Here is a 27,144-nt window from a genome sequence, read left to right on the forward strand (position 1 = left end):
AATCTCAACTTTTGGTTTTCGCTGGGATCCTTTCCTTTTCTTTAATAGGGCAAAAAAAAAGTAAACCAAAGCTTTGTTTTCCTCAAAAACAATGTACATGTGTCCATGGAGTTGATGCTCCTTATGTGATGGACAACCTGCAAAGTTTACCAGACATGAATAGTGAAACACGTGGAATGGCTACAGATGTTTACCAGACATAAATAGTGAAACACGAGGAATGCCTTCATTTTTGAAGAAAGTCTCAGGTTATGTCTTTAAGTCCATCATTTTTTTATTGTCAATTCTTGGTAGATATTAACACAATGAGATTCTTTTTTATTTTTTGCTAAAATTGGGTTAACTTTGCACTTTATAGGCTTTGTGTTTATCTTACACAGGTATATTCTTTTTCTCCCTAAGTAGGTTAATTCGAATAACGGACGACTCAATTGTCCTTCGGCGACCTTAGGGTTATGTATCCTCCAACGATCTTAGCGTTACTTCTCCACTCATTCTCCGACTTCACCACCAAGAACCTCCATCTGGTAATCTAACATCCTCCTATTTCCATTTCTTTTAAGATAAAAAAACCTGGTACGGTTTCGAGATCAAGAATTTCAACCATGGTAAGGTTTCGAGATCAAGGATTTCAACCATATGTTATTTTTTAATGCCAAGCAAATTTAACTGTATTTTGAGGTCGATCACATTTTCTTATATATTTATTTGTTACAGGCTGTTACATCCACAATTTGGTACCGATTAGTTGCTGGTCTAAATGCACAACTACGGCTTGTTAGGCGTGATCAGTTAAATTCACCTTTCTTGAACAACGTATCCATTTCTAAGAGTCTGAACCCTTACGCCCCGTTCCCGAGTTTTAGCAAAGAAAAAGAAAGGAAGAGAAAAGAAAGTAGGAGAGAAAAGAAGATAAAGGAAAGGAAAATAAATTTGTCTTTCGTGTTCCTGAGTCGGAGAAAAGTGAAAGGGAAATTTAAACATTTTGTTCTTTCTCTCCAAATCCGTCCAAATCGGAAGGAAAGTTAGGAGGGAAAGTGATCATTCCATTTCCTTCTACTTTCTTCCTTTAATTAAACTCGAGAACACTAATTTCTTTTACTTTCCTCTCACTTCCATCCATTTCCTTTCTTTTCTCTCGTTAAGTTGAAATCGGGAACGAGGTGTTAATGACGCATAGAAGAGAATCTGGATGGATTCTAGATGATATTAGCTTAAGAAAACTTAGAGAAAACATGATGTTGTATCTTCTGTCATTTATCATATGCAACACCAAACTAGTTGGTCATCACGTAATTATTCAATTCCTGAAAACTCAACCAATCATGTGTTTGGTTGCCTGCCATTTGCCCAATAAATGGAGTATTAGTTACTTTTGTAATATTATAATTATTATTTAATGGTTTTGCAGGCCTTGTTGGGTTGGTGATATCTATTCTCTTTTAGCAGATTTTATATTTGTGTTACTGATGTTGCTTCAGCTTTACTCAAATTCCATGGTGGATTTATTTTTGTTGTTATCTTTCTTGCCTCTTGGTATTCTCCTTCCACTTCCAACTGGAATTAGTACTTTATTTAGTCATACACCTAAGCATTCATCAAGGCTTGCACGTTTTTATGCACTCTGGAAATCACATCCTTGGTCAATGTTGTAAGTCTAAGGTATTCCCTTCAACACTTCAAAACAATATATTATGACAGTTTATGTTAACTACAAATATCTATATTATATGTTTCTGAAACAGGTTGGTCAATGATTACCATTCCTTCTAAGTTTGGAAGGAACTGATTTTAGTTTCATCCTTAATTTGTTAAAAAGACAAAAATACCCATATATAAAAGTTGTATCTAATGAGTTACGAGAAGCCAACTAGACCAATTCTTAAGGTAGTAATACTAATACTAATTCTATTCTTCAACTTGGATGGACTTACAGGGGTAGATTGGTCATTTTAGAATTTTATGATAAAATGTGTTATGTGGCTAAGTTTTGTTTTATCAACTTTAGGTGTTCAAACCAAGGGCACTTGTTGATCTTGCTGCAGCAGTGTCATCTGCATTGTTAATAAATGAGCCTCAATGGGTGGGTATAATTATCAAATAAATTATTCCCTAAAAATAGCAAAAACCTAATTTGGATGTTAGCCCTATTAATTGTGTTTCTGGAAACTTGTATTCTACAGTGGATCTATGATAGTAGCATGGAAAGGGTATATATCAATGGAAACTGCGATGGCCCACATAAAGGAAGCTAGATTTATGTATATGCGATGTTATACTATGAGATACACTTCTCCAACATATAATAACAATCTACTTACATTTCTTTTACACAGACTTTTATTAATTACCTAAAATAGCAATGTACTTGCATTGTTTTTATTATGTAACACTATATACTGGTATCATTGGTAGAAAGTATAAGTTGATTGATATTCCTTTAAGGACATATGCAACTCATGGATTCTATTTGAGAGGGAATTTGGTAGTTTGGAAGATTTTGATCATGATTCACAAAAGGTACTTTTTATTCTAATTTCAATATTCTTTAGTTCTATTATTGTACATATGGCCTGAAAAGTACACTGTTATTATATCAGGTGACTCCTAGACTACAGGAGCTACAGTTGTATAAGTTACCGCAAGAAACAGATCAGGTAGAGGATCCTCCTAAGAGAAATAGACGTGAAAAAAGAAAGGCTGCTTCAGATGATGATGTTGTGCAGGTATAATAATAATATTATATTATATATGTTTTCAATGATGAGTAATATAATTTATTAATTATACATACATGTTTATATATCTGGTTAGTCATCTTCTTCTTGAAATATCTGGTTAGTCGGTCTCTGGATATGTATAGAAAGAAATTTTTTAATATAAACAAGGATAAAAGTGTAATTGTTTGGTTGGATTTATTTTTTGATTTGAATAGCCAGACACTCTCCTGCAAATTCAAAAGGAAGATGGCACATGCAAGGAGTATCCTTTGGTAGCTTCCCTTGAGGCCACCAAAAATACTTTGATTCAAGGCAGTATAAAACTCTTATTGGTAGATCATTTTGATTCCACTCTCATACATATCATGTGTATTATTAATTAGTTGATATTGATATTGTACAACTGACATGATTATTGTGTAGGATTTCCGTGTTGTTTTTGATCAAGAGTTGGGATTGATATTGAAGCTAAGAGACATGATGATTGGTTGGATACATGAAGGGTTTCAGAGCTTCTTTAGACAGCTTAATGATGAGTTACTGAAACAAGAATGTCCTCTTTTATAGCAATGTAGTATTAGGTGACATAGTTAGGGAAAACCTCTTAATAACAATGTACAATCAGATCCTTTTAATATCAATGTATTGCAATTTTTTGACATGATGTTATTGGATAAAATTGATTGTTTTGGTATATATATATTTTATATATTTTTGTATTATGTGTAAAAGAGTATCGTAAAGGCACGTCGTATATGTATATTGTTAATGGTTGCTGAAGTTTATGACATGCAAATGCGTGTCATCTTCATTTATGACAGGGGCTATAATGATACACAATGCGTTTCCTAAACGCGCGCCGTAAGGTTACGACATGTAAATGCGTGTCGTCTTCCTTTATGACAGGGCCTTCCTTGATACACATTGCTTGTCGTAAATGAGCGTCGTAAATGCGTGTCGTACCTGCACGTCGTAAATGCGCGTCGTCTATGGACGACACACAAAAACGTGACGTCTCTCGTTATGACAGGGCCTTCCTTGACACACATTTGCGCGTCCTCTGAGCGTTTTACGACACACATTGTGCGTCGTAAAAGGCTGTTTTTCTAGTAGTGCCAAGAAATAGCATGCGACGAGTCATTAGATTGAATAGTATAAATACCTGCATAGGATGGTTTTATCTTTCCATCCTTGATGTCCTGCAGATACTTCGGGCAGCTTCGTTTCCAGTGCCCTTTTGTCATGGCAGTGATAGCACTCTGCGTCCTTAGGGTTGGAGGAGGGTATAGTGTTAGTAACTTTGGTTCCACTAGAAGAGGTGCCATTTTGAGTCTTTCCCTTATGGTGGCTCTTTGAAGGAGCCTTCCTCTTCTTAGCCTTTCCTTGCCCAATAGCCAATAATGGGGCAACAGTAGGAGTGGGAGTTGGTGCAACGAATTTGTGCTTGAGGTTGCTCTCAGCAGTCCTCAACAAGCCTTGAAGCGTGCTCAAGCTGACCTCCTCTTTGTTCATGTGGTAGGTCATGCGAAACTGGTTGAAGCAGGGTGCCATGGAATGAAGAATGATGTCAATCGCCAGCTCTTCATCGAAGATAACATTTAACTTCAGCAGTCGGTCAACATACCTCTGCATCTTCTGCAGATGAGCAGTGACAGACTCTCCGTCTCTCATCTTCGTCGTGATCATCGAAGTGATGATCTCATATCTTTCCTGCCTGACACTCTGGTGGTACCTATCCAGTAAATCCTGGTGCATCTCATAGGGATAGCAGTCCTCATAGGACTTTTGGAGTTCAGCAGTCATGGTCGCTAGCATGATGCAATGGACTTTCGTGGCATCACGCTCATGGGCCCCAAAGGCAGTGATCTCCTCTGGAGTAGCAGTGTTGACATTCACCTCCTTCAGCTCCTTGTCGAGGACATATTCTTTGTCCTCGTAGCGGGTAACCATTCGAATGTTGCGGATCCAATCATTGAAATTGGTCCTATCAAAAATCACCCTCACACACAAATTCATGAGTGAGAATGAGCCTGAAGAGGTTGATCCTGAAGCTTTGTTGTTGTTCGAGTTAGACATCTGAAAAGAAAAGAAACAAAGTTTGATTAGATAATAATCCCCAATTAGACACCCAAATGAGAAATTAGGGCTAGGATCCCACAACATTATTTACAACTTAAAAGAGGGATGCCCCAATTTAAATTGCAAATAATTTGAAGGTAAGTGAATGACGATTCACTAATTTCCACCATGAAAAACAAATGAGAATCAAGTTTTAAATGTATTGAAAACTCCTAGATCTTTTGAGATTCATTGAACTTTTCAATGGCATGTTTAAATCTCGATATGCCCCTCAAGTTTGTGACTGGGATACCGAGGATCACAAACAGGGTGTGAATAACCATGCAAATATACATGGTGCCCCCAATGTTACAATCACCTAATCGATGTGCCGGTTAACCACACACGCTCCATCGATCTATGACAAACATCGAGTCACCCTTTGCCACCTTTGCTTAGCGCCAAATTGGTGTGCCGGTTAACCACACACGCTCCACTAACGTCTTAGCAAGGGTACAAAGTGTAATTTCATGGAATAGCATTAAATTCACATTTTTGCCTAATGTAACTAAGATTTGGAATTTTGGAAAAACATTTAGTTACTTTATAAGTCATTATACTTTTAATGAGGAAAGGGTTGCCTTATCCAACCCGTTCGGCTAACGACCCTCCACCAATCAAGGAAGCGGTGGGTGAGAGTGGACACTCATTAAATAGCCATTTTATAGGCCATAACCTTATACCCCCTTATAGATTGGCTCTGTGAATGAGGCCTACTAACGGTAAGACTATCATTTAAGTTATACATATATAATAATTATTCTTATAATATTATAATAGTATATGGTGAATTTTAAACTTATAAAATTCTAGGGTTTGTAATTTAATTATTTCAAAATTAAACTTTTAATCCAAAATTTTAAATTCCAAAACTTGAGGGCAAGTTTTGAAACATTTCAAAACTATCTAGATCAAAATTCAAATAAATAATTAAACAATTAATTTTGGTGATTATCTAATTTTGACCTAATCCAAATTCATGTAAGATAATTGACCAAATAATTCAAATAATTAACATTTATCATATAAGGAAATAATTATTCAATTAATTTGACATTATATTTTATTTTGGCAAGGATAATTACATAATATCAATACAATTCGTATTTTATCAGTTAAAAACATTTTGGTAATTATCTCACAGCAAAATAGGCATAAAATCCCGAAATATCCTTTGTCTGACTGCCCGACTCGCCGAGTCCCTTAATGGACTCCTCGAGTTCATCCTACTCGACGAGTCCTGTTTGGGACTCGACGAGTTTGTTAGACAGAAGGCCAAAAAACGAATTCAAGCAAATAAACAATCATGCATTGCATCAAATACAATAGAAACCAAGCAAGGCTCTAATACCACTGATGGGTTTTGAGCAAAAGAACATCCTATGTGCACATGCAAAACCCTAAAGCTTGGATCTAGGTTTCTCTATTGTACATGCAATTCATCCAAGACTTATAAACCCTAGATCTAGCATACATATTTCGAAATTAACCTAATAGATCAGATCTAGATGATTACTTTTCTTGAATGGCTTGAATCTTCAACTCTTGGAGCTTAGTGTCACAAATGTCACACCTCTAATGTCTTACAAACACCACAAGCAAGAGGATGATATTGGAGAGAGGGGAGGAGAGCACAATTTCGGTTATGAACTCTCTAGGGTTTCCAGCGGCCGAAATCTGATGCCCTAAGGGTTCTATTTATACTTGTGTTGCTAGGGTTTCAGTCAAAACCCTAATGGACAACTTAGGCCTTAAGCAATCCAAGGAACCTTCTGGAATGAGGCCTCCTTGGACAAATTCAAGATGGACTCCATCTTAATTTCGTCAATGCCCTAATGCATAAGGATTCTTAGCCCAATAACTAACTATCACACAATTGACAGTTAGTCCCCTTTAATTAATTAATCTCTTTTAGCCACAAAATTAATTCATAATTAATTCATGACTAATATTAATTAAATAATATGATTTCTCTTTTAATATATTATTCATATAATATATAATAAACCATAATTAAAACTCTCTCTCTCTCTCTCTCTCTATAAATCATCTTGTCAAGTTGCTTTGGTGAAGGCAACCCAAAAGGACCATGCACAACCGGGTCAAGTACATACCAAATATAGTTACGGGCTTACACACTAATCCAACAAAAGGATCTCGCAGTCATAATCCTTGACCACGTCCAGCCACGTGCGCTGCCTCATGTTCAGGTTTGGTTGATCCATAAGATATCACAAATTCTTGTGATCCGTGTAAACGGTACAACAGACCCTATAAAGATAATGTCTCCAAATCTTGAGGGAAAACACCACTGCCCCAACTCCAGGTCATGAGTAGGATACCGCACCTCATGTGGCTTCAACTGTCGAGAAGCATAAGCAATCAATCACCCTCTTTGCATAAGGACCGCCCCCAAACCAGTGATGGATGCATCAAAAAATACCATAAAATCCTCAACACCCTCTGGAAGGGTCAACACTGGTTCCTCAAATAACCTCTGTGGCAGCATCTCAAAAGCAACCTGCTGCTCAGTGTCCTACCAGAAAGCCACTCCATTTGTTGTCAGACAAGTGAGGGGTACCACAATCTTGGAGAAATCCTAAATGAATCTCTGATAGTCTCCCGCTGAACTCATGAAACTCCTGATCTCTGAGGGAGACTTTGGAACCTCCCACTGCATCACGACTTCGATCTTCGCCGGATTGACCGAAATCCCATCTTGGTTAACGAGATGTTCTAGGAACTGGATCTCTCGTAACCAAAACTCACACTTCGAGAACTTGGCATACAGTCGTTCCCGTCTCAATACTTCCAAAAGCTCTCGAAGGTGCTCCTCGTGCTGCTCTCTGGTCTCGGAATACACCAAGATATCATCAATGAGCACAATAACAGATCGGTCGAGCATCGACCTGCACACCCAATTCATCAAATCCATAAACACTGCAGGCGCATTGGTGAGACCAAATGGCATCACCACGAACTCGTAATTACTATAACGAGTCTGGAACGCGGTCTTCTCCACGTCCTCCCCTCTTACCCTAACCTGATGATAACCGGACCTCAAGTCGATCTTGAAGAACCAATATGCACCCTACAATTGATCAAATAGGTCATCAATACGCAGAAGGGGATAACGGTTCTTCACTGTTAACTTGTTCAACTCCCGGTAATCAATGCACATCCGGTATGAACCATCCTTCTTCTTGACGAATAGTATCGGCGATCCCCACGGCGAACTGCTCGGTCTGATGAACTGCTTGCCTAGCAGCTCCTGAAGCTGAGAGGAGAACTCCTGCATCTCTGGTGGTGCCAAACAGTACGGCGCCATGGCGACCGGAGTCGTACCTGGAAATAGGTCAATCCTGAACTCAACCTGCCTCTCGGGAGGCACACCGGACAACTCTGGAAATATATCAGCAAACTCCCTAACAACTGGTACATCTGAAACCGGAGTCTGCTCCCCCACCCGAGTATCAGCCACATAGGCAAGATAACCCACACACCCATGCTGAATATACTGTCGAGTCCTGGCTTCCGAACAAAACCTTGAACCAACCCTGGTACCCTCTCCATAGATAACAAGTTCTCCCCCACTTAGGGTTCGAACTACTACTTGTTGGCCCTTACAATCGATCATGGCACCAAACCTGCTCATATAATCCATCCCCACTATCACACATACATCCCCCATGGGGATAGGGATCAGATCAATCAGATAAGGAACCCTGACGATCTCCAATACACAACCATGATATACACTAGATGCAGAAACCCCGTGTTCATTGGCAATAGAAACCCGCAACGGACGCACTAACTCCCCAAGAGGCATATCAAACTCCATACTGAACGTCTGGAATACAAAAGACCGACTCACACCGAAGTTAAAAAGCACAAGAGCAGGCAAGGAGTTCACTACGAAGGTACCTAACAAAATCATAAATATAAGCATACCATAAAATAATCGACAGAACAATAAATAGAAACATACCCGTCACGACGTCTGGCGCCACCCTGGCCTCCTCCGTCGTGAGCTGAAAAGCACGACCTCTAGCCCTCAGGGGCTCCGCCCTACCCTGGCTCCCATCAGTGATCCTCAGAGTAACCAACATCGGAGCCTGCGCCGGTCTAGAAGAAAGCAAGGGATAATTGGCATTTACATGGACCACCTGATCACAGTGATAGGAAATCCTGGTACTGGGTACTGGAGCATGCTGACGACAGTCCCTCGTAATGTGGCCATGTCTGCCACATTTGTAGCATCCAGAAGAAGATCGTCAAGCACCATCATGAACCTTGCCGCACTTCCCACAAGTGTGGCCCCTCTGACTCCCAGATCTCTCATCAGCGACCTTGAACCGGTTCGCCGCAGGTTGTGACTGAGCAGGGGCCTGCCTCTACTCCCTCGTCTGGAGCTCCATCTTGATCTCCCGCCGCCTAGCGGCCTCCTGCAAATCTACCAGTGAACCATAGCGCTGCGTAGACACAAACTGGCGGATGTCCGTCTTGAGCATGATCAAGTACCGGTTCATCTGAGCTTGCTCAGAAGCAGCAAACTCAGGGAAAAATATGGCTCTCTCTGTAAACATATTGGCAATGTTCGTCACTGACTCGGTTCCATATCTTAGATCCAAGTACTCCTGGGCCAGCCTCTCCCACTCCACCAAATGGAACATATCTCGAGTGGAACATCTCAGAGAACTGCTCCCATGATATTGAAGCTCGCTACTATGGGGTGTATGAACTAGTAACTAGCCTCCACCAATCCTTCGCTCCAGATCGAAGAAGGTTTAGAGCACACTTGACCTTCTGGCCAGCTGGGCGAGAGCAATTAAAGAAACATCCCCCAATATCTGACCGCTACCTCATGGAAATGATCAGATCCTGAACCCAGTCGAAAACCGGTGGCTTCGTATTGTCGAAGTCCTGGTACTGGAAAGCCCTCGTAGTGCCAATCCCCACAGCAACAACGGCTGCGGTGGCTATAGCAACAACAGCCTTAGAAATTGCAGTGTATCGGTCATCGATGAACTCCATCATTGCGGTCTTAATAGACCCAAACAGCTCCAGTATCAGCTCCCGGACAATAGAAACAACCACCTCATGAAGGATCTCCCTAACCCGGTCCTCAGTCAAATCTGGCCCATCCTGGCCACCTGCTCCAGCTCTTGATCCAGATCCTGACTCAAATCGTCTCGTAGCCACCATACTAAAAATAAACCAGGGAGATATCATATAAAACACATATAATACCATAGGAACCATTTCCCAACAAACCCTATGGGTTGTGACTTCCCTGCTACGCGTATGGGTCATGTGCTTCCAGTAGTACGAGCCCATACTACATTCCACACCTACCTATATTTATCTTAGGAGATCATCACAACAACCCTAACAATACTCACTGGAATACGCATACACCTTATTATCACTTCCTAGAAAAAGTCTAGACATCCTTCAACGGGTTGGATAACTCCACATAACTCATCCACGAAACTTCCACCAACCTTGCAACACTCGTGTATGCTAATCACACATAAAACTAGATCCTATAGACAGTCGAATACTTGATTCTACCCTAAGCCCACAACCAAACAAGGAACAAGAAATAAGGCTAAATCAAACATTGTCAGGCTATAAAATCGTAGTTATGTACAATCTTGATTCATACACTAAGCAACTACAGTAATGATGTCAATTCCGTATAAGAAAGAAACCTTAGGCTACCAGGCATCATATAATAGGCAATTCTATCGTGCAATTCCTGAAGATCCCTAGCCTATCACTAGCATGCTGTTCTAACATATCATATATCAAATAACAGTGTGGTAATTTAGGCTCTACTTACTGCCTCCGGCTGATCGTACACATCGCATCCTTTCTTGATTATTTTTTAAAACAATTTTGAAAATCATTTTTAAAACCTTTGCAGTTCCTTAGTTTGAGACTGGATTCACACGGGTGTTCCACCAATTTGCTCAAACCAAGGCTCTGATACCAACTTGTAACATCTCAAAAATCAAAACTAATTTAAACTTTTCAAATCAACCCATTTACTAATAAAAGTGTAAAAAAAACCATTGTTTTCAAATCATTATTCAAAACAGAGTTTCCCTAGACCAACAACATAAAACCAGGATGTCTATGCTCTCGCCTTTGCCTTCCCACGATCCTCGGAAGTACCTGAAACCATAACCAAAAACTGTAAGCCAAGGCTTAGTGAATTCCCCAAAAGTACCACCACACAAAACACATATCATAAATGAACAAGCATGCTAGGTCCAATCAGTCATCGGAATGGAATACCCACGGGTCCACAAACATCAGGCTGGATTACCCCCTCCTGGCCCAATCAGTCATCGGAATGGAATGCCAATATACAACAGGTCCACTCAGTCATCAGACTGGAATACCAATATACAATGTGCCTACTCAGTCATCGGACTGAAATACCCTCGGGTCCACTCATTCATCGGACTGGAATACCCCCGGTCTGTTGACTCATGCACAAAGCAGTAAAGTCTCAACCCAACACAATATGTCGACATATAACAGATAACAAACATAACCAACAAACATATAATCATGCAATCAGAAATCACAGGTAATCCTATAGATCTACCGGTCTACGCATATCAACAACTAGCATATAATCATACAGGTCTATCCCATACTCAGAATATCAATGTATAGCAGGATATCAATCCAGTTGGCCCGCCTTGGTGCCTTTGACCCGTAAGTATAGTGAGGAAAACTCACCTCACAGTTTGACAAAAAGATGAACGAGCAACTGCTCCAAATACCGACTCTAAAGGTCACCTATTCAACAGATAGAGACCAAGGCTCAACTATAGCTTAAAATACCCAAAATACCCTTAAGTCAAACTTGGTAAAAGTCAAAGTCAAAGTCAAAGTCAACAGGTCAAGACAAGTCAACCCAGACCGAGTACGCCCTACGTACTCGCAATTCAGATCTGGCTCCCTTAGGCGTACGCCCGACGTACGACAAGCTACGCCCAACATACGCAATGGCTTAATAACTTCATTTTGAGGGCTTAATTCCTTAAGTCACTACGTCAAATTTTCTGTCATAGCCCCAAATGGCATCCCAAACCATAAAGTTTCCAACTTTAAGGTTGTACGTATCTAGATCAAGCCCAACAACAAAACCCTAACTTATCTTAACCTCTAAAGCTCTTAATGGCTTGCATGAAGGAATCTCAGGGGCCGACATCATAATTTTATGACTCAAGACATGGAAACACGTCGAAAAGGACAACTCAAACGTTCAATAACATTCCATGCACAAGAAGGACATATTTAGGGACAACAAGCTCATATTATCATCAGGCAGGCTAGATCTATTAACTTAATCATCAAGGTGGGGACTTTTTACCTTCTGGAGATGGAGAATGATGCAAAACTTCCAGATCCAAGCTTGCTTCTAGCTTTTAAGGTTCACCACCACCTTATTCCTCCTTTGGAACACACAAAAACACACTTAAAGGTATCAAATGCAATAAAGGGGGTTAGGGTTTGCAAGGAAACGTCTCAAATGATGGAGGCTAGGAATGGGGTGAAGAAATGGGACTTAAGGATCAATAAATAGGGTCCAAACCCTCAAGATTAGGGTTTTCGTCCACACATAGTTCGCTCAACGTACTCTGGGAGTACGTTCAGTGTACTCAAAATGACGTTGTTTACATTAAGAGACCTTACTCCCCACATACCATGCTGGTACACCTAGCGTACGTGTGTTTCGCCCAAATTACAACAATGACACTATGAGCGATTTTGCAAACAAAACTCATTCCAAGGGTCAAAATGAAATATTTCCTCATACTAGGGTTAAATTTAGGAATACCTCATTGTTGGGATGTTACAATTCTCACCCACTTGAACTAGACTTCGTCCTCGAAGTCGGGCGCGTCGAATAAATCCGGATAATGCTCACACATCTCCACCTCCGGCTCCCAGGGCCACTCAGAGCCTCCCCGATGTTGCCACTGAACCTTTACCAAATATATCTCCTTGTTGCCCAGAACCTTAATCTTTCTTTCCAATATATCCACCGACCTCTCAAGATATTTCAGGTGCTCATCGACCTGAATATCATCCAAGGAAACCACGGCCTCATCGTACAATACACACTTCCATAACTGCGAAACATGGAAAGTGTTGTGGATTTGACTGAGCTCACTCGACAAATCTAACCAGTAGGCCACTCTACCTACCCTGGCTATCACACGGAATGGTATAATATATCGGGGACCCAATTTGAACCTCTTCCTGAAGCATATCACACCCTTCCTGGGTGAGACCTTCAGTAATACCATATCACCGACCTGAAATTCAAACTCTGATCGATGCCGGTCGACATAACTCTTCTGCCGACTCTGAGGTGTATGTAGTCTCTGCCTGATCTACTGAATAAGATCCATGGTATGAAAGATTAATTCGGTCCTTCCCATGACCCGGCCATCCTCTCCCCAACAAACCAGAGTACGACATTTCTGACCATACAAGAGCTAAAAAGGTGGGGCACCAATGCTGGAGTGATAGTTGTTGTTGTAGCAAAACTCCGCAAGAGGTAGGTAGGAATTCCAACTCTCACAAAAATCCATGACACAAACCCACATCATATCCTCAAGTGTTTGGATGGTCCGCTAACTTTAACCATCGGTCTGCGGGTTATAAGCCGTGATGAAATGTAGCATCGTACCCAGTTCCTCGTGGAACTTCTCCCAAAATCGGGATGTGAACGAAACATCTTGGTCTAAAACGATGGAGACCGGAACCCCATGACGAGCAACAATCTCTCCGACATACACATCAACCAAATTTTCGGCCGAAGAACTCTCCTGGATGGCAAAAAAGTGGGCACTCTTGGTCAATCGATCAACGATGACCCATATAGCATCAAAACCATTGGCAGTCTTCGACAACGTGGTGATAAAATCCATGGTATCTGTTCCCACTTCCACATGGGAACCTCTAAAGGCCGCAGCTTGCCATGCGGCCTCTGATGCTCGGCCTTGACCATCCTATAGGTCAAGCACCTCTCAATGTACCAGGCTATCTCCCTCTTCATACACGGCCACTAATAAAACAATCTCAAATCCTGGTAGATCTTGGTGGTTCCCGGATGTATAAAAAAGCGAGACTTATGAGCCTCCTTCAACACTATCTGCCTGATCTAACCAGAAAATGGAACCCAAACCCGACCGCACCGGGTCAACAACCTCCGACTATCAGTGACAAACATGTCGATCTCACCCCAGATCCTTTCCTGTTTCCATTTCTCCTTCCGAACTCCCTTTGACTAAGCCTCTCAGATCAAACCCGAAATTGGAGAATCAACGAATATCCTCACAAACATCTCTCCAACTGAACATCCAACCGACTTTTGGATCAACGCATCCACTACCACATTCGCTTTACCCAGATGGTAAAGGATCTCGCAGTCATAATCCTTGACCACGTCCAGCCACTTGTGCTGCCTCATGTTCAGGTTCGGCTGGTCCATATGATATCGCAAACTCTTGTGATCCATGTAAACGGTACAACGGACCCCATAAAGATAATCTCTCCAAATCTTGAGCGCAAACACCACTGCCCCCAACTCCAGGTCATGAGTAGAATACCACGCTTCATGCTGCTTCAGCTGCCGAGAAGCATAATCAATCACTCGCCCTTTTTGCATAAGGACCGCCCCCAAACCAGTGATGGATGCATCACAAAATACCAAGAAATCCTCAACACCCTCAGGAAGGGTCAACACCGAGGCCTCATATAACCTCTGTCGCAGCGTCTCAAAAGCAACTTGCTGCTCAGGGCTCCACCAGAAATCCACTCCCTTCCTCGTTAGAGGAGTGAGGGGTACTGCGATCTTGGAGAAATCTTGGATGAATCTCTGATAGTATCCCGCTAAACCCAAGTAACTCCTGATCTCTAAGGGAGACTTCGGAACCTCCCACTGCATCATGGCCTCGATCTTGGCCGGATCGACCAAATTCCTATCTTGGTTAACGAGATGTCCAAGGAACTGGACCTCTCATAACCAAAACTCACACTTTGAGAACTTGGCATACCACCTTTCCTGCCTCAGTACTCCCAAAATCTCTCGAATGTGCTCCTCGTGCTTCTCTCTGGTCTTGAAATACACCAAGATATCATCAATGAACACAATAACAGATTGTTCGAGCATCGGCCTGCACACCCAATTCATCAAATACATAAACACTGCATGCATATTGGTGAGACCAAATGGCATCACCATGAACTCGTAATGCCCATAACGAGTCCAGAACGCAGTCTTCTCCATGTCCTCCCCTCTCACCCTCACCTGATGTGTAACATCCTATTCCGAATCGTTTCCTAATTCGGGGTGGTGGCCTAAAGATCGGGCATCATAAGGCTTAGGGCTTTGGAAAAGAGGGAATTAGACCTATTTGGGTGTGGGTAGTGTAATCTAGATGATCCGTGAGTTCAAATTGTGATTTGGAGCCCAAGGGTATAACCGTAAAATGGGAGTTTGAGCTTATATGAATATTGCATTTTAGTTCGGGAAGTTTTAAGGCAAGGATGAGTTGATAGAAGTGTAGAGCTTCTCTTTACCTTTCCGTGGATATAAGGATCGTCGGAAACAGACTTATAACGAAGAAGTTATTGCCTTCAGAAGTTAGTAGGGTTTAAGGTTAACCCTAGTACACGGGGCGTACATAGGGAGTACGTAGGGCGTATTAGGGAAGAGGAACCTAACACCCTTAAGGAGTACGCTGATTGTAATGGGATGTAACGTCCCTAAAATAATGATATAAATTTTCGTTTTTCGATTAATAAATCGTTAATACATATCACTTCCATAAAACCAAGTTAATCGAGATTTATCAAAACATCAACAAATCAGAGTAAATCACAGAATGCGGAAACATGTGGTGTGTTCTCTGCAATCATCCCGGGCTCTTCTATTTGAAAATACGAAGTACCTGAAACATAAACTGAAACCCGTAAGCAGAAATCTTAGTGAGTTCCCCAACATACCGCATACCATACATAATATCACATATAAACAAATAATGACCCCTGCCCTTCATCGGACCCCGTCTGGCATCGGGTCTTTCCCGGCATCGAGCCCCGCTCGGTAAACAAATATGTCAGTCATCAGGCTCCGCCTGGCATCGGGCCCCGCTCGGTATAAACATATAAACATATAAACATATAAACATATAAACATACAACACATGTCATAATCACAAAGATAAATAGCATACAGACTAGCCTTCGGGCCCCGCCCGACATCGGGACGTACCCGATAATCATAACACACATACAAACAACTAACATACAATATACTCATCAGGCCCCACCTAGCATCGGGCCCGCCCGGTAAACATAAAACACATAACACATGCAAGAGTCACGTAGACAAAAAACATACTAAGCATAACAAATCATGGGTCGGCATTGGTGCCTTCGACCCGCTAAACATAGTGAGGAGACTCGCCTCGCACTGCCAAATCTCACAGAAAGAATCTTTGGCTGCTAGCCCCCAAGAATCCCCACGCTATCAATCACAAGATAACCATCCATCAATAATCGGATCCGACTCATACTAAGTGCCCAAACCAGGGTAAAAGACCTTTTTTTACCCTTTTTATAACTTGGACCAAAACCAAGGCCCAATTAAACAATCCAAAAGCCCAAATTCCAAATGAGCACCCAAGGCCCAAAATAACCCATGGTCAACCCTGGTCAAACTTCTAGTCAAAGTTAAAGTCAACAGTCCATGTTGACCAAACACGCCGTGTTGACTTGCCAACACGCCATGCTTCACCATTATCTAAATGGTCGGGAAAATCCCAGCAACACGTCGTATTGACTTGCAAACACGTCGTGTTTTTCCTGAATTCCAACAGCTTAATACATTAAGCTACTCTCTCCGATCCCAAGAGCTCTAAAGCTCATATCTAGACCAAAATGAGACTTATAAGGGTAAACTTTCCATATTTACCCACAGGGATTACCAAAAAGGGTCCAATCCCAACCAAAAAGGCTTGATAGTGCAAGGGCTTAACCAATAAGCACTTAACCCATAAAGACATAGCCCCAAAAAATAGATATGACTTCCTTGAGCTAGAAAACCACGTAAAGTTGCCAACTTTACGTTCATGCATGTCTAAATGAAGCTCTTAAGCTTAAATAGGACTTAACAAAGGACTTAATGCATGCATGTAACCAATTATCTCATAAAGCTTGCACCCTTATGCTCAAGGAGTCCAATACCAACTTAGATCTGGGATAACAAGCCCTTAAACGTCTTCACTCTCTCCTCAACCCAAAAAGGGACCAAAAGCACAACAAAGCACAAAAGAAGAGATCTAAACATATACAAGACAAGATGCATACTTGATACCTCAAAAAGCTTCCCCAAAAGATGATGATTCTGGATCTAAAGCCTTTTCCCCAAACATAGCAACTTCAAGATCTCGTCTTCCTTCACAAAGACCAACAATTAGCACCAAGAAATTCTTACTAGCTCAATAAGACCAACAATAGACTTAAAGATCGATTTTAGGGTTTTAGTGTCAATGGAGGTTGGCAAGGAGACCAGCCCTTGGGGCTTAAAGAGATTATATAGGGTGCAACATCCTAAAAATTAGGGTTTCCTTCCCAGCTTCTAACACGTCGTGTATAGACACCAACACGCCGTGTTGACCTTAATGAAAACCACACTTTTCCTTAACTAGACACGTCGTGTTGGTTCCTCCAACACGCCTTGTCCAGTCCTCAAAATGGGATTCATTCCATACAATTGCTCGTCAATATTTCGGGTGTTACAACTCTCCCCCACTTGAATTAGATTTCGTCCTCGAAATCGCTCCTTACCATCCCAGGCGCCCAGATAGCCTAAAGGATGCAACCACAACCCCAAACACACATGGCCTTCCCAAGTGTAACACTCTAAATTTTCAAATAAAATTTTCATTTTTAAAACCTCACAAAACACAATTTCACATTTCTCAAAATAACATTTATAAGTTGTTCAAAACATAAGACAATAAAATGTTTAACAATATCCCAGAATCCTCAAAACATAATCTCAAGCTGGTGTGTACAATCATGCCGACGCCTTCCCGTGATCCTGAAAGGTACCAGAAACACATTTCACATAACACTGTAAGCACGGAGCTTAATGAGTTCCCCAAAATACCACACATGAATAATTAGCCTCTCATGGCTATATCTCAATAAGGACCCTCCAATCATGTGTCTCGGTGAAGACGCTCCGGTCTTACTACTCTGTTTGGACCCTCCGGTCCTAACTCATCAAGGCACAACAATAATATACAACACATATCACAAAGACAAATGCTTAATATCAAATAACTCAGTATAAGCATATAAGACCCTCCGATCAGTAACTCAAATAAGACCCTCCGGGCACACAGTATTACCACTCAGGTAAGTATAGTGAGAAGACTCACCTCGCAGAGCAAAGCAATATATCCCACACTTGAACTGCTGGTCTATACTCCGCCTACACATATTACAATTATCGCTACTTAACAATTATATAAAATGTTAAGCTAAATCCTCTACTAAATCTCCAAAAAGGGTGAAAGACCATTTTACCCCTCCATGTTCTCCAAAGTCCACAACTTGACCCAACCCTAAAAGTCAACAGAAGTCAACACTCAAGTCAACAGTCCATGTTGACTCAACTCGTCGAGTGCAGCTCATGAGCTTGTCGAGTCCTCAGTACTCAGAAACCACAAAAACCCGAGTCAACTCGCCGAGTTGCTAGCCAACTTGTCGAGTCCATGCAGAGTCCAGAAGACCGGGGAAAAACCTTAACCACTCGTCGAGTTGTCTCATCAACTCGTCGAGTTCACTCTGAATCCAAAAACGGGAAAACCCAACTCAACTCGTCGAGTTCCTCAGCTCTTTCTTATTAAACTCATTCCAGTCGATTCCAATGCTCCACACTCTAGATCCAACCTCCTAGGATGGAGTTATCACGTAAAGTTGCTAACTTTACGATCATGCAAGGCCTCACAAGGCTAAATCACCCAAAACTAAGCTCAAGAAGGGGTTTAGGACATGAAGACGGGTCAAAGCTTCATAAAGCTTGAAGCTTTATGTACATGGGACCTAGAGAAGTCCAGATCTGAAACTCATACCCCCTGGGCAAGATTAACTCGAGAATGGCCCTCATTTTGCACCAAAAGCCCATAAACTCACATAAGAAGAGATCTACGTAATGGAAGCCAATCTAAGGACTTTTTACCTCCAAATAGATGATACAACTGTATGAATGCTGGATCTAAAGAGTCATGCTTGTTCCAAGCTCTTCACTCTTCAAGCTTCCTCCAAGAATGCACACTTTTGACTTCACATACTCAAAATATGGGCTAGCTCACTAGGGTTTCTCTTTGGACGTGATAGGGCGATGAGGGAGGCGGGGTAAAGGAGTTAAAGTCCTTTAAATAGGGTGCAAACCCGAATAATTAGGGTTTTCTCTAAACAGCCTCAACTCGTCGAGTCCATCTCTCCAACTCTAAGAATAGGCTTCATAACTCGCGCGTCCAGATCAACTCCTACACGACGAGTTGGTCCAACCAACTTGTCGAGTAGCCCCTTCAACTTGCACAAAATCCCCAAGTTCTACATCCAGGAATTGGGGGGTGTTACACCAAGGCTACCGAACACAACCATAGCAGAACTCTCCAAACCCGAAGAAGACGAATCCATAATCCCATATAGAAAACCAGCCCTACCTTACCTAAAACCTGAAATCTCGAATTGGTCTGCCATCTCGACTGCCCGCCCATACTGAACCACTACCAGGTCAAATTCCCAATGAAATCCAGACTTAGACATAACGCTTCCAACCCTTGATTGACTTGATGCTTCCATTGGGAACAAAATCACTGGTCATTTACTATTGCAGAACACTTATACTTGACAGAAGGCTCAGATAATCCTTCGAGTAGAAGACTCATCCGTGAAACTGTTAGACTCAGACGAGAGCTGCGCAACAGAGTCAAATCACGTATTCTGAGATTATTTAATCCAAACTGCAAGTGACCTACGCATCCTCCGAATGGAAAACGACTCCACACACGAGTCCCAAATCACTAACACTACATTGACTTATCTCGAGGCCCCCTAGCTGCTTTCCAAAAGGAGCCGAGACCTCCTTGGTCCCAACTTGTTTGCCACTAACTGAAACACCGGATTCCCGCCCGGTTGCTGAGTCAAAAGACACACAGTCGCCCCACGCGACTTCCGAATGAAAGCCTCATCTGGCAATAATTTCCCAAGCTATCTCGCCACTTATGGCTCCAACGATCATAACAACCTGACAAGCATGACGCCACCAAATCCAATGCTAAAAGTGAATGCTACAAAACATACTGTAGTATTATATCACAACCGGCCTCCAACGACCTATCACTTCCTCGTTTCATGCATGTTGTGGTCTCCCCACAGCCTTACGAACTGACCCACCCTGGTCTAATCCATCCGAAGAAATCCATTACCAATCATATAATGAAATCCATCTGAAAATCCGAACCCCATAGTTGCCTGACCTCCACATAGCTAGAACCCATCCAAACATAATCACAAGAACCTGATCTATCGTCAAAACTGAAACCATCCCTTCAACCCTGAACCCTGCAACTGATACCCTTGGAATTCATATTCCTTAACTCATAACCTACATATGAGAAGGCCTTGCACATACACACCCGCGATTCCCAACGCAAGTTCCCACCAAGAACCATCTCGGTACCCAACTTATAACCCGAGGTCCAAGGATTTACACTTGCATTCCACCCGAAGCTTTCTGATTCACAGCAACCCCTCACTAATCTGGGGTATAGAGATTCCCAAACCATCTCTGAGACTACTAGTCTCGCACCTGGTCCAACCACTAGGTTCCCAATAGTCCAAATAACAAGGCTACCAAGCCTATAAACACCTCTGCGCCACTTACTGGACAACACACTCAATCCTGGAACCCAAGATCCAATACCTTGAACCAACGGTCTCTACCAGGTCCCTCCTGCATTTCCATAAACACATGGGATTCACCCACGGGTCCCACCCAAACTATACCATGGAGCGGCCTTGCCCATGGGTCCCACCCATCTAGGGCTACACAAGCCTGACTCCGCCTCGGAACCCAATGGTCCTCAATCTAAAACAGAGAAATGTACCTCGACAATCCTGTCCATCGTGCCTAAGGCCCAAACTGATCCTCCTCTAAACTCGTGACCACCTCATCGATAGTCTAACTCAACTGATGAATGCTACGATCTCATCGCAGTCTCACAACACTTCTAACCAACCATGATTACCACCCTTGGCCTAACCACACCTTAACCATCACAACCCCACGCATCCTGAACCAAAACCTACATCCAATCAGGTGTTCATGTCATACCTCGAATTCCAAAGCCCTCAACCTGGACTCAACCACAAACCTGCTACAGATAATAAAGAAGGCGCCGACCAACGGTTGGAAGTTTCCTGAATTCCCGCTTACACAAACTCAAAATAAACAGCCACTTGGGTCGTCTCCCTCCTGACCAGGTTGTGAAACTTGCTTTAGTTCCACACCCGATCCAACTCCTGGAATTCTGATCGATTCCCCCACTTGGATTTGACAAAGCTCTCTCTCATCTCATAAGTCCAATGTATTCCCATCCCATCAAACCTCATATAGCATGAACCGCCTATGACCTGGGCTTACCAAAACTAGCGTTCCATTCATAGCCAATCTCAATGATCGCCACCCTCCTGAAATCTAGAAGAATTGTTGGGTCAAAATTATGGTTTATACTTTGCTTTTCTAGGCAATTGTATTTTTATGTAATATTTTATGAGTTTACGGTCAGGTTTACGACCAGGTGGGTGTTTACAGCCGTAAACAGGTTTACGGCCGTAAACCCATTTACAGCCCATGTTTCTCATGTATATATATAGGGGTGAGGGTGTGAGGAATAGATTGATGAACAGAAAAGGAGTGTACGGAATAGAGAGAAAAGAGGAGTTTTAGTGTGTGTAAGTGTGTGAATCTTGTGTAAGGGAACTTCATTCTAATCAATACATTCAAGATTCATCATCTTCTTCTTCTCCTTCTCTTCTATTTAATCTGACATCATCCAATTGATTGGGATTCCGCACCATCAATTGGATCTGATTGATACACAAGCAGATTAGGGAATTACAATTGGTATCAGAGCTTGGATTGTATCAATCAATTTTGTCAGATATGGAGCGTATTTGATCTTATTTTTGAAGGATTCTTGCGTTTTTCGATAGATCTCTGAAAATTAGGGGGGGGGGTTTGTTCTTCGCGTTTTTCATAAAAACGGGTTTATGATCGAGTTTTGGAGCAAAAAGGGGCAAAAATCGTTGTTTTTGGTCGTAACCAGCGAGGGAGTGGCGACATTTACGGCCAGCAGCTAGGGTTTCCGGAGTTTACGGCCCGAGCTTCCGGTCCGAGGTTTACGGCCCGAGCTTCCGGTCCGAGGTTTACGGCCCCGGAGTTTACGGTCCGAGATTACGGCCCTCCGAGTTTTCAGCTTCGCCCGTGTACGGTCCTCGCCTCGGATTCGTGGTCAGCCTCGCATAGGGTCCGAAGTTCGCATCTGTGTTCATTAAAAAAGGGGAAGCGATTTTGCAGGTGCCGGGGATCGAACCCGGGCGTCCTCCGAAAATTACCCAGCGCCTTAACCAACTCCTCTAGCTAGCTGGATGATCAAACCTTCCGTTTTTAATTCAAAAAGACTCCCCTTCGGTTCCTAATTTCGCAAATTGACACTTGCAGCGATTTACTACACTTACTACTGAGATGAGTATAGCTGGGATTTTCTTTACTAAATCTGAGATAAATAAAAAGCTGCTGAATGCACTTCTAAAGTCGTGGGATATGAACGTGGATGTCATCAAGAAGACAAAAGATCTCAATCGTCTTAGTCTTGCTGCTGTAATTGAAGAACTTGACGCTTTGAAGTGTGGAAAAACAATGAGTTCCGCAAACCTTCCGGTCGATGAAGTTTCATGTTCTCAATCATGTGAAGCTACGATTAAATTTCTTCGGGAACAAATTGATTTATTAAAAAGAGAAGTTGAGGACCTGAGATATGAAGGATATCAACTTAGAAAATGACAAAAACCCCTAAAGGCCCAGTTAGAAACAAAAATAAAGGACTTTAGGAGACTTCAGGAAGACTATAGTAACAAATGTGAAAATTATGATTATATCAAGAGACAGAATGCTGAGTTAATTACTGAGCTTGATACATTAAAAGGGCAATTTGAAACTGCAAATTTTGATTTTAAAAGGTTTGATGTATCAAGCGAGGTAGTTGCCAACATGATTGACCATTGCCTGCAGTTCAAACGAAACCAGCAAAAGTGTTTAGGATACGATAATGTACCTCCTCCTTTTAATCATACATATCAGTATCACCCTTTGACGAAAGAGGAGATTGCCAAAGAACCATTCATGGTTTATGGCAAGACATCTGGTTTTGTTTCAGGAGGATTTATTAATGTTGAAAGTACTAACGTTTCTACTTCCCCTGCAGATCAATCCTTAGATCAGTCAAAGCACGAAGTTGAAGGATCTGTTTCTGATAACAAAACTGAGTCTGAACCTGATGTTTTTGTTTCAAATGATAACTCTTTTGTTTCCGATGTTAAAATCAATGATACATCTTGTGATGCTTCTGCTCCGGATCATGTTGAGTTAAATATTTTTGACATATTTGATGATTTGTTTGAAAATACTGATATTCCTGTTTCTAGCACATCTACTTCATATGCAGGTAAAGTAGCAGAGGATGAGAACAAGGAGAAAACCATTGAACAAACCAACATCTCCTTGAACTCTGAATCTGTTGCTTCGAACTCAGCTGCTTCTTATCAACCTGCTGTTGAGAAATACAGGCCACCAATTCCAGTGAAACAGAGTGCCTGTTATAATTGTGCTTGTGGGAACAATAAGAGACAATGCAAGGATACGCCACCAGGGGCAGGAAGAAACAACTTCACAATGAAGAAAAAGACATGTTTTCACTGTGGAACACCTGGACACATTGCCAAAAATTGTCCTAATCGTGCATACGTTCCCTACTATGCACAAGGGTGGTAGAACGCGCCAAGAGGGAGATACTCCAAAAGGAACCCCTCAAGGTCACGTTCAGACAATGGTAACTGGAACGCGCAGAAGGCCAAAAATCAAACCCAAAAGGCCAAGAATCAAACCCACAAGGCCAAGAATCTGAATCCCAAGGGCAAGAAGGGAATGTCGGCCAACAAGTCCAATCCAAGAGATGCTCATGTGAAGTCAATACTGATTAGGTCAAAGTCATCTCAACGGCCGACAGCAAATTCAAAAGCAAGTATTGAGCCACCCATCAGATCGAAAAAGAAATGGGTTAAACCCAACTACAAATGGGTTCCAAAGGCTCACTCTCCCAAATCTTCTAACGATTCTAATATTTCTTCATCTTCTGTTTGTGATAAACATGATATGTCATGGGAGAGAGTACCCTGCAATGATGACAAAGGTCGACCCAGTTTCAAAATGGACTGGGTTCCAAAGACCAACCGATCCTGCTCTGTGTCGGAGTAGCTATGGAGGCATATCATCAGACTTCGGTTTGTTGGTAGTGGCTGTTCCTGGCACATGATAGGAGGCATCTCTCAACTGTACAACACTCAGAACATTATTTGAGAGTATGTGTCCTTTGCGGGAAGGGAAGAAAGGAAGGGATCACTCATGGGGTTAGTGCTTAACGATGTGAAGAATTTTTGGATCTGTTCTGAGATTACGCGTGCTGTTCTCAGACCTTCTGGATGCAAATCCAATTGATGACTTACGGTTTGAGTTTTCTTCTCTATACTCCTGAGTTTTTCTTAAGCTGATTCGCTTTAAAGACTAATTTTTGTTTTAGGATAGTTTAAATTTGTGCATTTACTTTCGTTTCTCTCCTATGCACAAATTTAGGGGGAGAAATAAAAACAAAACAAAAATTAGAAAATTTTAAATAATCCAAAAACATTAGAAAATCAGAAAATCCAAAAATATGTTGGTTATGGAATGTGCTTGCAGGTGATGTGTTGGGAAGTGATATAATCATGTGATAGCAGGCAATCTGAATCTGTGTAAGGGACTGAATCTGAATTGTCTAGGCTCTGTGTTCGATGCGCTGGTTGGCACGAAAGATTAAAATGGACTTGACTAGGCATTAATGAACTTAAGGAATCTAGAGACTTGAAAAATCTTGACCTAGATAGATCCATTTAGCCTGACAATACGACACTCAGGTGGGTTGAGCAGGGAGATATACACGATAATCCACCGGTCACACTAAAATAATCTGTATCTAGAACCGTGGTTTAACTCTTCCTCGATGTACGGACTTTGTCCTTAATTCCGATATTGATGGGGCGACTGGGGAATTCCGATAAAGTAGGTCTGTAGGAAATTATTTTCTTGCTTTCTTTCTGTTAGTCATATGTTGCCTCCTCTGCGTGATTGAAATACATCCGACCTGGACTGCAACATATGCAATTCTATTTCTCTGCATCTTCTATCTATGCAATTCTTCCTGTCTGTTAGTCATATGTTGGCTCCTTTGCGTGATTGAAATACATCCGACCTGGTACACAACATATGCACCTTTCTACTTCTCAATCCCTATAAATCTGGTTAGTCATATGTTTCACTAGGTTGGAAGTTCCTGATTATTGGGGTATGTCAGGAAGCAGGAAACATGTTCTAGTAAATTTAAAATTGAACAATCACTAGGTTGTCTGTAGATATTGCTCAATTTAGGTGGACAACAATATCTTTGGTCGTCGTCAGCAGAATGGTCCTTATGAAATATTATCTAGGAACTTAGGATCACATTATCTTGTCACTTATAGTATGTCCTAATTTTGTCACAATCTCTCGTGTTTAAGTGGACCACAATACCGGAGATTGACCAGATCTATTCATGAAGGGAGAGGTACTGATAAACGGATAAAGGCTGTTTAAAAACTTTGATCCCAAATCACTCTTAAAGTTAGATATCATTTTTATTTTTGTTAAATTTGTTCATAGTTTTCTTCTAATTTAAATATTAGGGGAGAATTAAAAAATTTGAAAACCAAACAAAAATCAAAAAAATTAAAAATCCAAAAATAGTGTTATTTCTGTTTTATTTCTTTTTCAGAAAATATGAAAATTCCAAAAATACAGTGTGCTAAGTTTTCTTTTAGTTTTGATTTGTCTTGAAAAGTGAATTCAGGTATAGATGAGACTCATGGAGTTTGTGTCGAAGATTTCTGAGCCAAGGCTTCATCCGTGAGCATCGAAGAATTCTCATTCGAAGGAGCAAGAAATAAAGATTATTCTTTCAACATTCAATCTTTCAACCCCAGAAGCAAGGTGAAGCCGACTTGAAGATTATGTAACAGATTGCATTGAAGCCTCCTCAATCAATCTGCTGCTATCTATGAACCTGCTGAAGTGATCCAGAAGATTGTTCCTCTCTATTTTTCTCTCTGAAGATTCTCAAGCTGAAAGCGCTATCTTTCAAGAATCTTATCAAGAAGCCTCCTCACCCAACGTACGTTCAAAGCCAAATCCTGAAGAAATTCCCAACTGCTCAAGATGAAGTCATTCATTGAAGATGCATCAAGTTCATCTTGAAGTTGTGAAGAATTTGAAGATTAATGCTGAAGCCAAGCTCTCGATGAAGATTGATAAGAAAAGAAAGCTATAAACCAAAGGGGAGATTGTTGGGTCAAAATTATGGTTTATACTTTGCTTTTCTAGGCAATTGTATTTTTATGTAATATTTTATGAGTTTACGGTCAGGTTTACGGCCAGGTGGGTGTTTATAGCCGTAAACAGGTTTACGGCCGTAAACCCATTTACGGCCCATATTTCTCATGTATATATATAGGGGTGAGGGGTGTGAGGAATAGATTGATGAACAGAAAAGGAGTGTACATAATAGAGAGAAGAGAGGAGTTTTAGTGTGTGTAAATGTGTGAATCTTGTGTAAGGGAACTTCATTCTAATCAATACATTCAAGATTCATCATCTTCTTCTTCTCCTTCTCTTCTATTTGATCTGACATCATCCAATTGATTGGGATTCCGCACCATCAATTGGATCTGATTCATACACAAGCAGATTAGGGAATTATAAGAATATTCCCTGAAATCTTAGCAATCCCGTTAGCTCCTATCACCTCCCATGATACCAAACAAATTTGTTAAGTTCTTTTGTTGG

General features: G+C 41.5%; 1 long non-coding RNA gene across 3 annotated transcripts; it reads left to right on the plus strand.

Moving 5' to 3' along the window:
* The first annotated feature begins 99 nt into the window (after positions 1 to 99).
* Positions 100 to 3,342, plus strand: LOC145125122 (uncharacterized). 3 transcript variants are annotated; one of them, XR_013715822.1, is made up of 7 exons: positions 100 to 527; positions 718 to 1,662; positions 2,009 to 2,083; positions 2,184 to 2,520; positions 2,601 to 2,726; positions 2,936 to 3,052; positions 3,144 to 3,342. It is a non-coding gene; the product is annotated as an uncharacterized LOC145125122 (long non-coding RNA). The 3 variants fall into 3 exon arrangements; XR_013715823.1 differs by having other exon boundaries at positions 100 to 608; positions 718 to 2,083; XR_013715821.1 differs by having other exon boundaries at positions 718 to 2,083.
* The last annotated feature ends 23,802 nt before the right edge of the window (positions 3,343 to 27,144 follow it).

This window comes from Lactuca virosa, chromosome 7 (assembly GCF_052849685.1).
Source record: "Lactuca virosa cultivar CGN04683 chromosome 7, Lactuca_virosa_CGN04683_v6, whole genome shotgun sequence".
Taxonomy (NCBI): Eukaryota; Viridiplantae; Streptophyta; class Magnoliopsida; order Asterales; family Asteraceae; genus Lactuca; species Lactuca virosa.